The sequence below is a fragment of the Pinus tabuliformis genome, chromosome 6, assembly GCF_031772625.1.
Source record: "Pinus tabuliformis cultivar Carrire ecotype Pingquan chromosome 6, CPIR1, whole genome shotgun sequence".
Taxonomy (NCBI): Eukaryota; Viridiplantae; Streptophyta; class Pinopsida; order Pinales; family Pinaceae; genus Pinus; species Pinus tabuliformis.
This window is the reverse complement of record NC_142292.1, coordinates 1,798,237,354-1,798,250,852: the sequence shown is the minus strand read 5'-3', so window position 1 is coordinate 1,798,250,852 and position 13,499 is coordinate 1,798,237,354. Positions and strand designations below refer to the sequence as shown.

The 13,499-nt window shown below is 36.5% G+C and overlaps 3 non-coding genes across 3 annotated transcripts; 1 reads left to right on the top strand and 2 right to left on the bottom strand.

Moving 5' to 3' along the window:
- The first annotated feature begins 803 nt into the window (after positions 1-803).
- On the top strand, positions 804-874 carry TRNAG-GCC (transfer RNA glycine (anticodon GCC)). Its single transcript has one exon. It is a non-coding gene; the product is annotated as a tRNA-Gly (tRNA).
- Positions 875-12,935: 12,061 nt separating this feature from the next.
- On the bottom strand, positions 12,936-13,007 carry TRNAW-CCA (transfer RNA tryptophan (anticodon CCA)). Its single transcript has one exon. It is a non-coding gene; the product is annotated as a tRNA-Trp (tRNA).
- A 114-nt stretch (positions 13,008-13,121) lies between these two features.
- Positions 13,122-13,203, bottom strand: TRNAS-AGA (transfer RNA serine (anticodon AGA)). The gene has a single exon. It is a non-coding gene; the product is annotated as a tRNA-Ser (tRNA).
- Positions 13,204-13,499: the final 296 nt, after the last annotated feature.

Genomic DNA, 13,499 nt, shown 5'->3' with positions numbered 1-13,499 from the left:
TGATCTCTAGGTTTATGAGAACCCATGGTATTCATGTGGATTATTGTCTATTTAAAAAAGAAAATTAACCCAACATAGGTCCATCTTAACTCTGGATCTATGCGAAAAGGGATTAAATCTCTTTTCACTCTAAAAGAAATTTAAATCTCAAGAGATTTGATCTCTAGTATTTTGGAAGATTCTAATTTAAAATAAATCTATACTAATATAAAATAATAAATACTATAATTAATTCAACTATAGTTGATCCCTATTTAACCACCAATACGAAGATTTGCACCCCACCCAAAGTATACCGGAAGTATAGAATGAATGTAAAATATTAATAAATGTTAGGTTAACAAAATTAATGCAAAATTTAATACTATGTGATTCACAAATAAATAATAGACTTACAATATAACTAATTTACTAACACAAAACCTTATCCAATATCCACAATTCCTATAGGGCTTATTTTTAAATTGTAAGGCATGACACTATATATAAAGGAGAATCTGAAACCCCACACAACATACCAGATCCCGGGCGCAAATCCCATACCAGAGCCTCCGTCAAAACTTAAAATCGCGAAACCCCTCCGAACGGCCTCATTATGATATGTTCTTAATATAATTTATATTAATTAAAGAAAATGAAAACTACTTGATTAAAGTTCTTAATATGATTATATATGTAAATAAAGATAATGAAAACTATTTCAGAATTATATTTATTATACGTGTAAAGAAAAACAATAAAGCTATTGGGAAAGACACTAATTTTTCAATATACAATAAAAAAAGAATGAAACTCCCATCCTCGCACCAGTGGTCTAGTGGTAGAATAGTACCCTGCCACGGTACAGACCCGGGTTCGATTCCCGGCTGGTGCAATTTTTATGACGGTTAACATTTTTATATTTAAATTTGGTTAGTTTGATGTAAAATTTTATTAGTGATATTTAAATTTTCGATTCCCGGCTGCTGTAGTTCATGATCGTTAACATTTTTGATATTTAAATTTTGTTAGTTTGCTGTAAAAAAAATTTCCCAGCATAATAAAATAAATAAATTTTGATGTAAAATTTTATTAGTGATATTTGAATTTTCGATTCCCGGCTGGTGCAGTTTATGACCGTTAACATTTCTGATATTTAAATTCTGTTAGTTTGATATTTAAATTTTGTTATTTTGATGTAAAATTTTACTAGTGATATTTAAATTTCCGATTCTCGGCTGGTGCTGTTTGACCATTTTTATGACCGTTAACATTTTTGATATTTAAATTTTGTTAGTTTGATGTAAAATTTTATTAGTGATATTTAAATTTTCGATTCCCGGCTGCTGCAGTTTATAAACGTTAACATTTCTGATATTTAAATTTTGTTAGTTTGATGTATAAAGTTATGCGGAGTTTCTGATATTTAAATCTTATTAGTTTGATGTATAAAGTTATGTGGAGTTTTTGATATTTAAATTTTGTTAGTTTGATGTATAAAGTTATGTGGAGTTTGATTTGAATTGATAGAGTTTATATTTTAAAATAAATAAATAAAAATTTCTAATATTGAAATTTTTTAGATCTGTGAAGGATCCTATAGACTCTAAGGACATGAAAGGGATTTATATTATTCCTTGTTCATGTGGGACTCCTTATATTGGTGAGACTGGTCACTCCATTAATCAAAGGATTAGTGAGTACGCAGCTGACCTTAAGCATAGAATAGCCAAGTCTTCTACTTTAGCAGAGCATGTGGGGAAGACCAATCATTATGTCTGCATTGAGGAGGCTTGTGTGATTGCTAGAATTTCCCATTTCCATCACCGGAAATTTAGGGAAGTGCTTGAGATTGAAAAAAGGCCAAACAATCTCAATAGGGAGGATGGTTGGAAGATCAGTAGCTGCTGGTCCCAGCCCTCTCCTCCTAGTCGTAGTCTTTCTGCCTTCTCTTCCCTTTGTTTGGTTTTTTCTTGTGGTGTTTTAAGATTTTTTCCATGGTTTTCTTGTTTCTTGGGGCCGACCTTCCTTGAGGTTCTTTTAGTCTGAGGGTTTATAGTAGCCTTTTTTTTTTTTTACTACGAGAAAATAAGCTTGAAATTAATTTGATTTTTTAACCTTTAATTCTAAATATTAAAAATTTATTTATTTTTATTAACCCTTAAATTACTCTAATTTTTATATATTGAACTAACCTTTGAAATAAAATTAATTTATTAATATTATAAATGTAAATAATATTACAACTTGCTATTTATGTATCATTATTTAGATTTAATAACTTGGTTGACTTTCTATTTATTTATTTATTTTATCATAATTAAATTACTCTATTACTCGATTATTTCTCATATTTGTTAAACTTCTACTTATAACTATTATTGAAAATTAATTTAATTTATAATTAATTTATTATTTATTAGTATATAGCACAACCCCTTTGACTTATATATCTTGATATTTATGTATTTTTATATATTTAATAATGTTTATATTTAACTATTAATTACTCTAATTTTTTAGATACAAAATCTTTGATAACTAATTATTAATATAAATTGAGGGTTTCTCTGCGACGGCAATGGCATCGATCCGACCTTCCTGCGTCTGCAAAACCCCTGGAGGGTCCATAAACCACCAGCCTGAATCCACTCCCACATGATTATCACTGTCTTATGCTGTGCCGCTGAAAGTAGGGTTTCCTTATTCCTTGCTTAAGATAGGGCTTCTAAGAAGCTCGGAGGTGGAAAACCGGACGGCTCTGTTGCCTGTCGTGGCCCCTCTCCTGGAGCTAATAGCTGGAAATTTGATCAGCCTTAATAGTTTGGCTCTGACTCTCAAACACCTGCGGATCATGCCCTTAACAGACTGCGGCAGGCTATGATGGAGTTCGAAACGCCGTCCCTTTGGAGATAGAGAAGCCGCTGCAGAGTTATGCAGGAAAATACCCTACCCTGAGCATGGATTTTTCCCTCTTTATGTGGGGTTCTGGAACAGAGATCGGTGTCATCGAAGCACTGGCAATACAAGATCGGGGCTATAATGGAATAGATCGAAGCCTCCACAAGAAACTGACAGATGGGTTAAATGAATCTGAGCTGATATCAATAACATGGCAACAACCTCGAGGAAAAATGGAGACTAGGGTTTTGTCGACGGCTCTGTCTTCAGCAACTCTCGCGCCGCACCAGAGTGCCTCCGAAAATTTCTCTGCCCCCTTTCAGGTTCAAATCACACAGATCTCAGGCAAGACCATTCTGCAATGGGTATACCCTTCAAATCTGGTGCAGAATCTCAAGGTAAAACTGGAACGCCGATTCGGGACCCCCACTGCCCTTTAGAGACTTATATTTCAAGGTAAACAACTCGATGATCCTCTTCCCCTCTCTTCTTACAACATAAAAAATAATAGCTCTTTAGTGTTTTCCCTTCGCTTGAGAGGGGGCGCTGCAGGTCAATCTTCTTCTGCTCCTCCCTTCTCCTACAAAGCTGCAGTACACTCTGAGATTCCCATTTCCCCTGAGACTCCCAAACCCAAGCCTTTTCTGGTTGACAAGTCAGAGGAGGTTCCCTCTGTTGAGATCTCCCACCCTGGCCTGGCAGATGACCTTCAAAAATTTGTTGAAAGGGCCATCATTTGCAGATTCAATGGGCTTTGGCCACGCTCTAAGGACCTCTATGACTGGATCCATGACAACTGGACTCACCATTGCAAGGTCTGCTTCTGCTCAAAAGGATATTTTATAGTTCTGTTCGACAATCCTAAGCACTATGAACAGGCCTTAGAAGAAGGTCCTTGGTTTATGGGTATAGCAGGACTCTTCTTAACTCCATGGTTCCCAGATTTTGACCCAGCATCTGCTGTCATCACCAAAGCGCCTGTCTGGATCAGACTTCCAAACTTTCCAGCTCACCTGTGGCATTTAGCAGTCTTTAGGAGCATAGGCAACACCTTGGGCAGCTTTTTAATGGGAGATTCCTGGCGGGAACATCAAGGTCTCTACACATATGCCAGATTATGTGTGGAGCTAGATCTAAGCAAGGGACTACCAGATCAAATCATTCTCAAGATCAATGACTTTGTATGGACCCAAAACCTAGATTATGAAAACACTGCCTTCCGTTGCCGCCACTGTCACCAAACAGGGCACCTGCAAAATTCTTGCCCATCGCTGCCTGCAAAATCGAAAAATGGCAACTTTGCAAAGACCAAGCCCAAGCATTGGACCCCTTGTTCTCCGCCGTCAGCAATGAGCTCTAATTCCTCAAGCTCGGAAGATGAGGAGAGCGATGCAGAACCGTACCAGGCGCCTCAAACGATGGATTCGTCCACTGATACTCCTGCGCACACCACTATCACAGCAACCTCCCAGAAACGCGTCCATGAGACCTCCTCTTCCAAATCAGATAAGGAGATCCCCCTGTTGGAAAACTCCAGTCTTCAAGTTGTTTTAGCTCATACTCCCCATGATGGCTAGATAAAAGTCAATAAAAAGAAAGGGAAAAAACATCATGTTGAGAATTCTGCCCCTGTGAGGTAAATGTCAGTTTTTTGCTCTCAAGTTAATTTCTGTAGCTCCGTGAATGGTTCACCCCTTCTCCGGGACCGAGGTTGATAGTTTCATCATTTCCGGTCGGCCGGTTTCATGTCTCTCTTGATTGTACTATATTTTACTCAATAGAAATAGTTTAATTTTACTGAGAAAAAAAAATATTAATATAAATTAATTTAGGTTATAATTTATTTTAATAGATATAAGTGGTTCCCCAGATGCGGGTGGCACAAATGAATTAAATGAGCATCATGACAGATTGTAAAACCAGGTACTGCCAGCTGCAGGGCAGCGTGGCTTCCCAGGTTCTCACCTCGCGCAAGAGGGATAGCGTTATTAAGGATGGATACTGTAGGATTTTTGCATTAATGGAGTGCGTTGTTCAAAGCAACACTGTGGTTGTTATAATCATGGCGATCCTGTATGTTCTCTTCACACCTCGCGCTCAGTCTTATTGTTCTGGGCCCTGGTTTGATGTGGTTTTTGGTGACAAGTAGAACCTTGCAAACAGAGGGAAGCTCCAGGCCGGCTCTCTGTTTTTCTGGAAGAGGTTCTATTATGCTAAGGTTCCCCATGGCAGGATTAGCACAGCTTTAAGGGGTAAGCTCTCTAAAGCTCTTGAATTTAGAATTGCATCTCCGTCTCAGGCATTCTCTGTGCATTTGATTCAGTCTCTGTGTCAATCATTTTATCCCCCTGTTGTTATCTCTGGTCTCTCTGGTCTCTCTGTGCCTTCCCCTTCGCTCTTCATAATGGTTCGCCAGGGTGGGAGGAATCGTTTCGGGGGGCGACGTGGAAGTGGCAAACATCCAATTGCTAGTCATTCTGTGGACCCTGAACAGTCACCCATCAATCTTCCCTCCTCTCATGTGGATGCGCCTCCTCCGAGCCCTGTGCGCAGGCCAATTCCAAATAGTGCTTTCCAAACCACGCATTTCAAATTTCAAAGCAATCTGAATAGGCCTCTGATTACTGCTCACATCACTATAATCCTTTCGGAAGAAGAAAATCAAATCTCCCCTCTGTCATGCATGGCTCCTGATCCTTCTCAAAGCAGTGAGCATTTAATGGATGAGGGAAGCCCGGAGAATCGGAAGAATGATAAGTTTGGTCAGGATGAAATTCCCAAAAGCATTCCGCCTCTTGAAGACATAAGTCCAGTGGCCGGGGAAGGGACTTTTGGAGCTACAAGTCACTCCTTGGCGAACCCAGTAAGTGAGACGGGTGGCAATGAAAGTTTGAGGATTGGCAGCGCGTGTCTGGTAGCGGAGAAGACTCCTGGTGAGGATGTGGAAGTTTAATGCCACCTGGGCCTGTTTTTTCTCCCTTTTTGGTTTTGATATCGCTCAGATGACCACTTCCAGGCAACTCTGCTCACAGTCAAGGTTCAACATCTTCAGCCTGTTGTTTTGGCTTCCCTTCGGGGAAGTGGTTGTTTATTTACCGGCTGGTTTGCCAAGTATTTAGGCTTTTCTGCTGTCAATGTCTCTATCTTCGTTCTACGAGTCTATCTCTGGGTTCTATATCTGTTTTCTAGCTCTTTGTAACTGGTCTCCCCAGGTTCTTTTTGTAAGGGGGCAGTTCTGCTGTGTTGAGTGCTCTCGGGTTCTGTTCTCTGAGGCCTCAACTCCATGTAAAAATATTCCTCTTTTCAGTTAATAGATTTTAGTCTTTGCAGATAAAAAAAAATAGATATAAGTGGTTAAAAATGGTCCGTTCACTTTTAAGAATTTAACTAACCTATGTCAATTTTGTAATTAAATATTGGTTATTCCCCTAATCCAGTCAAATCTAGCCGTTACGTTACCCAGTCCTGGAATACAGCCGTTGGAGTTTGTGCTCTATCTATTTAATCATGCTTAGCTTGATCTGTTCGTTCAACTTATCCTGACAATGAACTACACTTGTTGGTTTGAAACGCGTCAACAAATGAAATTTCTTGTGATTTACGCCGAAGAAACTCTCTTATATTTGATATGGATCACAAAAGCCTCAATTCAAAAATAAATTAATTTTCCAACATTGAAATTTTTGCTAAATAGATTAATTTTCTAATACTAAAATTTAGCAAAAATAAATTAATTTTCCAACATTGAAATGTTTGTTAAATAGATTAATTTTCCCATACTAAAATTTAGCAAAAATATATTAATTTTCTAATACTAAAATTTAGCAAAAGTATATTAATTTTCCAACACTGGTTTGATGTATAAAGTTATGTGGAGTTTGATTTGAATGGATAGAGTTTACATTTTAAAATTGAAACTTTTCCAACATTGAAAAAAATAAAAAAATAAAATTAAGTTATGTGGAATTTTTAAGTTATCAAATAAAAAAATAAAATTAAATTATGTGGAATTTTTAAGTTATGTGGAATTTGATTTGAATTGATAATGTTTACATTTTAAAATTAAAACTTTTTCAACATTGAAATTTAACTCAAAAAAATTAATTAAATTGATAGAGTTTATATTTTAAAATCAAAACTTTTTCAATATTAAAACTTAACCAAAAAAATAATTTTCCAACCCTACATTTAATAAAAATAGATTAATTTTCTTTATTAATTGAATTAATTTCCAACACTGAAATTTAGTAAATATATATTAATTTTCAAACTATAAAATTCAACACAAATAAATTAGGTGAATTCAAAATTAAAATATTTCAAAATTAAAATTTTAATGAAAATAGATCGTTTAACCGACTATTTTAAGCTCGATAAAAATTAGAAAGACTTGAAATTAAAATTGTCTATTTAAGCAACGATTTCAAACAATATCAAATTAAGTGTTTAAGACTTGAAATTAAAATGGTCTATTTAAGCAACGATTTCAAACAATATCAAATTAAGTGTTTAAAATTAAAATTGTTTAACCATAAAAATTAGCAATTTGATAAAGCACTATACAAGTCTATTGTAGTGATAATAACAAAATGCACATAATACAATAGTTTAACCATAAAAATTAGCAATTTGATAAAGCACTATACAAGTCTATAGCACGGATAATAACAAATTGCACATAATCCAATAAATAACAACAAACTAAGTCTCCACTATAAAACTTAAGGGAAATGGGTTGCTTAAGTGACTACCTCGGACAAGATTGAAATTGGGTGGGTTCAAAATTAAAATACTCAACATTAAAATTGGGGAACTTCAAAATTAATATTGTCCAATGTTAAAATTAGGTTGGGCGCCTCAAAGTTAAAATTGTTCTAACATTAAAATTAAATTGGTTTGTTCAAAAATATAACTATTTCACATTAAAACTTAGCACTAACCAATTTAGATGCAGAAATGGTTGTACAAATATCCATAATATATTGAACAACAATAAACAAAATGTGAATAATACAATAAAGAACAATAAACAAGTTTCTTAATATAAATAAAATATCCATAATATGATAAATAATATTAATCAAACTCTTACCATAATATATTAAATAATAATAATAAACAAAATGTCTATAGAACAATAAACAAGTTTTTTAATATAAATAAAATGTCCATAATATAATAAATAATATTAATCAAACTCTTAATTATATAGATTATAACTCAATTAAACGTAAACTTAGGCATGTCCTAAATAAACACAAGTTTAAAGGCATCACTTAAACAACTTGAGTAAACATAGGTTTAGGTTATAAGGCTTACACGAGGGTTGACAAAAATCCAAACTTATGTGGGGTTTATCACAATCTTTAAGGGTCAGTCACCATTCTTTAAGTGTAGGCTTAGGATAAAAAATAATTGGCTTCTGCACATCATTTCTAAGTTAGGCTTAGAAGGTTTGTCAATGTTTGCTATAAATAAAGAGAGCATAGGGAAATTGTCATTCACTTATGTAGGAATAGGTCAACTATGCTAACATTTCCTATGTTCTTTATCAACAAAACCAACCCACCTAGTAGTGAGGCCTTCCCTCTTCGCATTAACACTATTTTAATTGAATTGAATGAGAAGAGAGATACTAGGTGGCCAAGTGCATGGAGCATGAAATCCCTTAAATCAAGTCATTGTTGTAGGGGGGCAATGCCAAACTCAATATTTTAAATTATGATGATAATGTTATTGTACAATCACATATACTAATGAATTGGCATATCATGAGAAGTTTCTAGCAAGCTAGTGAAGATTAAATAATACATTTGTCGTTAGTATGAGAAATATCACTTCCACTCCAATCAATTGTTATGTTGTGTGGAACTCTACAACCCAAGGATGTTTGTTCCAAGAGAGAGATGCATTCTAGGAAATAGGCATAGGAAGGAATTTCTAACAAAAGGTGGAAGGGTGGAAACTTAGACCTCAGTAAGTTTGGCAATGAGACAAAAACCAAAATAAGGGCTTCACAATTTTGACACATACAAAAAGTAACATTTATATTAAGGGATATAACCAAGCAAGTTAATGTAAATCTAGTAGCCAAATCCCCTAAGCTAGGTATAAAATTCCTTCTTAGACTCTAGCAATGGTGTCTATACATTGAAAGCTAAAAGAGCCAATCCCATTGTTAAAATTTAAGTTCGCATAACTTATTTAGATCACTATCTAAATGGGCTTATGGGACAACCATTTATCTATGTTAGCAAGATCATTTCACTTCCAAGATTTCCAAAAGCATAGGGTCCTATAAGCCCAAATGTATATAGAGAGTTAGGAATGATTTCCTTGACCTTGTTTAAGATCAACTAGTGTGGGTTGGTTAGTGAATGTTTAGCTTTCAACTTGGGCCATCACACCCACTTTCTAGTTCAAGAATCAAAGATCTCTCTTACAAAGTTGATGCTTGTCTTGATAAAACTATATACTTTTGAGGCCTTCTATATACTTTGTGCCTGCACAAAATTTCCCTTCACCTTTATTTGTGTTTGAGTAATAAGAGTCTATAGAGAATAAAGGTTTATCTATAGCATTGTTTTTAGTATTCTCTAGTATCAAATTAGGACAATTTCAATGCTAAAATACTAGAGTTAGTCACATTGTAGTTGATCCCTTTAGGCAATAAATATAAGGATCTGTATCTACATAAATAATGCATAATGTCTCAAAAGTACTAATGAATTCTTGTACACAAATAGTGCACAATGTCTCAAAAGCACTAATGAATTCGCGATTAATAAAATTAATGCACAAGTGCTCTGAGATGAAATACACACACATACATATATATAAGAACATTGTCACCATGTACATTTGAACTTAGACTTTGAAACTATATGGGTCATAAATGGTAAACTTATAGCCAATTTGATTCACTAACATAGAACCTGGTACAAATCTACAATTCCACAATTCCTATAAAGATTCTTCTTAGACTGAGATGCAAGATACTAGATCAATCTATCTCAAACAACGCAACCTTAGATAGTATAGCGAAGGCTTCCATGTCATCACTTTTTTCACTCATAAAGCAAGGATCAATATGATTCATGAAGATCAATATAATTCATGCCATGTTTTTCAGGTGATCCTTCTCCATTCTAATCAGATAAAACTTCACTATCATTAATCTACACTCATTAGTGTATGGATGAGTTGGATATTACACAACGCATTTATATCATTGTTAAACAATACTAGAAAAAGCAAACTATGTGTCTCCTTCCATCAAGCAAATTCACGCAACCACACACATAATCCAAGTTATATGATACATGTATATGAAAGTGACTTGGATCTGAAAAATGGTGAGCGAGAGTGCTAGGGTTTCACTCGCAGGCATCACGGGTTTGGGAGTGGAGGCTACGGGTAGGCCCAGGGCAAGAGGGATTGAGGATTCCAGGTATGCAGAGTCTGGAACTTGGCGGTTTTTTTTTCCTCCAGATGGGCATCTGTATTATTGTCTATGATGGGTCGGCGAGCAATACTTTGGATCGCAGAGTACTGGATGCAACCTGAGGCAGATGTACAGGAATCTGCGACGACCACTATGATAAGAGCCATCAATGCTAAAAAACTATGGTTTCGGATAATACATCCCATTAGGAATGGTTCTAAGCAATGTGGGAAGGTTGCGGCTGAGTGGGTATCTGCGAACCTATCGTTGAGATTACAGTATGCTCCTACGCGGCTACAACAGATCTACACTGGTTGGAGTGTACGCGATCAGAAACCCTCCTTTTTGCCCAGACCCACAGTATCACCGGCCTGCTGGCAGTGGTGTGGGGGAAATGGATTTTAAGAAAACTTGCTTGCACACTGTTACAAATGGGGGTTTTCACTCTGTGGCACTGGACCTGCTGGACACTGAGGTAATAGTTAAACTACTCTTGCCTTTGGATTATGATACATACATGCGATCTCCATTGATTGAAATAGAGCACCTGACGAATCTGGCGATCAAGGGGTTTTCTCTTATCACGCATCCACACAATGATTTGCAAAAAAAGAGTACTTGGAGTAGCACGGCATTACAAACCTCAGGCGGACACAAATTCCCCACACTTGGTAAATTTTCATCAGTTTCAAGTTATTATTAAAACCCCTCCAAGGATGTCTTTTCTGGTTTGGGTTCTCGCAACTGATTGTGTATTGTATCTGAGGTATCTCATCTCCCAATATATTGGATATCCTGTCGAATTACAACATTTGATATTTGGGGACAGAGCACTACAAGGCACTAGACTCCTTAAGGACTATAATATTATGTTAGTGTCCACCATAACACTCAACCTGAGGCTGCGAGGTGGAGCCGCAGCCTCTAGTAAAACAAAACATTCAGGAGGAGGCATTGGAAGTAGTACAACAAAAAACAACGAAACACAACAAAAGCACAAAAATGGAGGACTTTCTTTCAAGAATATCCTACAAGGAAAAAACACACCTACAACAACATCAAAGCAAGTTGGAACTGAACCCAGTCCATATATTGTGGAGCAACTGAATTATATTCCAGAATTAAACATAGATATACCAGAAACAGATATTCATTGTAATACTTTTGAATCACAAGCCCTAATATGTCGATTCAACTGTTTTTGGCCAAAACTTGTTGAGCTCTTCCATTGGATTTTCTCAAACTGGACTGCTCACTGTGAAATACACCTATGCTCAAAGGGGTTTTTCATTGTCAAATTCCATTCATCTGAGGCAAGAGACATTATACTACAGGAAGGACCATGGTTCTGGGGATCCATGGGCCTCTTCATCACACCTTGGTTTCCAAAATTCGATGCTAATACTATGGTTGTTTCCAGGATGCCAGTATGGGTTCGGTTGCATAATCTCCCATTACATTTTTGGGATCAACAGGTCCTTGCTGGTATCGGCAACTCCATTGGGCGATATATCAAAATGGACACACAAAGACTGGAGGAAAGAGTGTATACTTTCGCTCGTATATGTGTGGAAGTAGATCTCAGCAAAGGCTTATCAGATCGCATACTGCTAAAACACCAACAATGGAGCTGGACACAGATACTAGACTATGAAAACACAACATTTAGATGCAGAATTTGTAGGCAAACAGGACACCTACAAAACTCATGCCTAGAAGCCAAAAAATATATACGAAGAAAAAAGAAAACAGGGAAACAACCCAAGGGTTGGCAATTTCCCCCCCATGACTCTGATGAGGAGGAGGAAGTGGCTGTGGAAGACCCCATACCCAATGAGAATAACCAGGCGGACAAAGAACCAGAAGCACAGGAGATAACTCCACAAGATCCTATGGAATTACAGCTGAAAAAGATGCCAGATGCAAAGGACTCCAATGGAACAAAACAACTACATACATCAGACAATTCAGATTCTGATAAGGACAATCCTCGACCTGATGCTGACAACTCGCTTGCACTCATATTTTTGATGCCGACTCAAGGGGAGTGGTGCAAGGTTGAGAAGAAGAAAGGGAGAAGAACATGACTCTCCCCATTTTGTACATTAATTTGCTTTCATTGAACCTCTGATCAACAATCTTTCGACTTTCCTGATGTAATATGTTTCAGAGTCTACAACATGTAATTTTGTTTTCATTATAAAATTATGATTTTTCCATGAAAAACAAAAATCCAAATTATACCAAACTAATAATCCAAAATAGAAATAAATAAATTCATTACACAACCTTATTTAAAAGTTAAAGACCAATGTATAATGTTAGCGCTACTCATCCTCTTAATACTAAATCAACCACTCACTAACTATTCACACTCAAGTCACGGAGAAGCAACCTTATTTAAAAGTTAAGGACAAAGAAATAGATACACTCAAGTCACGGAGAAGCAACCTTATTTAAAAGTTAAGGACAAAGAAATAGATAAACGCATTACACAAGAACTAAATTTTGAACCCGACGTCACGGAGAAGCAACCTCGAACACGTCAACAACCTTATTTAAAAGTTAAGGACAAAGAAATAGATAAACGCATTACACAAGAACTAAATTTTGAACCCGACGTGAATCGAACACGCAACCTTCTGATCTGGAGTCAGACGCGCTACCATTGCGCCACGGATTCAAAGATGAAAACAATATGTCTAGGCTTTTACATCATTTATAATTATCTGCTTAAAACGATATGCCACTGCATAGAATGCAGCTACTTGCGCGACAGATAAAGAATCAAAGAAAACGTGGACGGCAGGATTCGAACCTGCGCGGGCAGAGCCCACATGATTTCTAGTCATGCCCGATAACCACTCCGGCACGTCCACCCTTAATGATTGTCAGTTTAATTTGTAGAACTTTTAATAACTATAATAGGTTGCCTTTATTCCCCAACTCCTGACGCTTTCTCTGCCCACCCTACCTAGGTTTGGTGAATCAAAGTGAGCCCGTGGTGTAACAAGACTGCCAGTTACAGCATGCGACCGTATGCCGAAATGCTACCCCACGGCCACGGTTGCTTGCTGGGACGACGCAAGCCATCAAGAACTCGAGGGAGCTGGCCAACTTACCTCGCAGTCGTCAACGGACTAGGTTTGTTTTTTGAGTGTAGTTTAAGAAACGG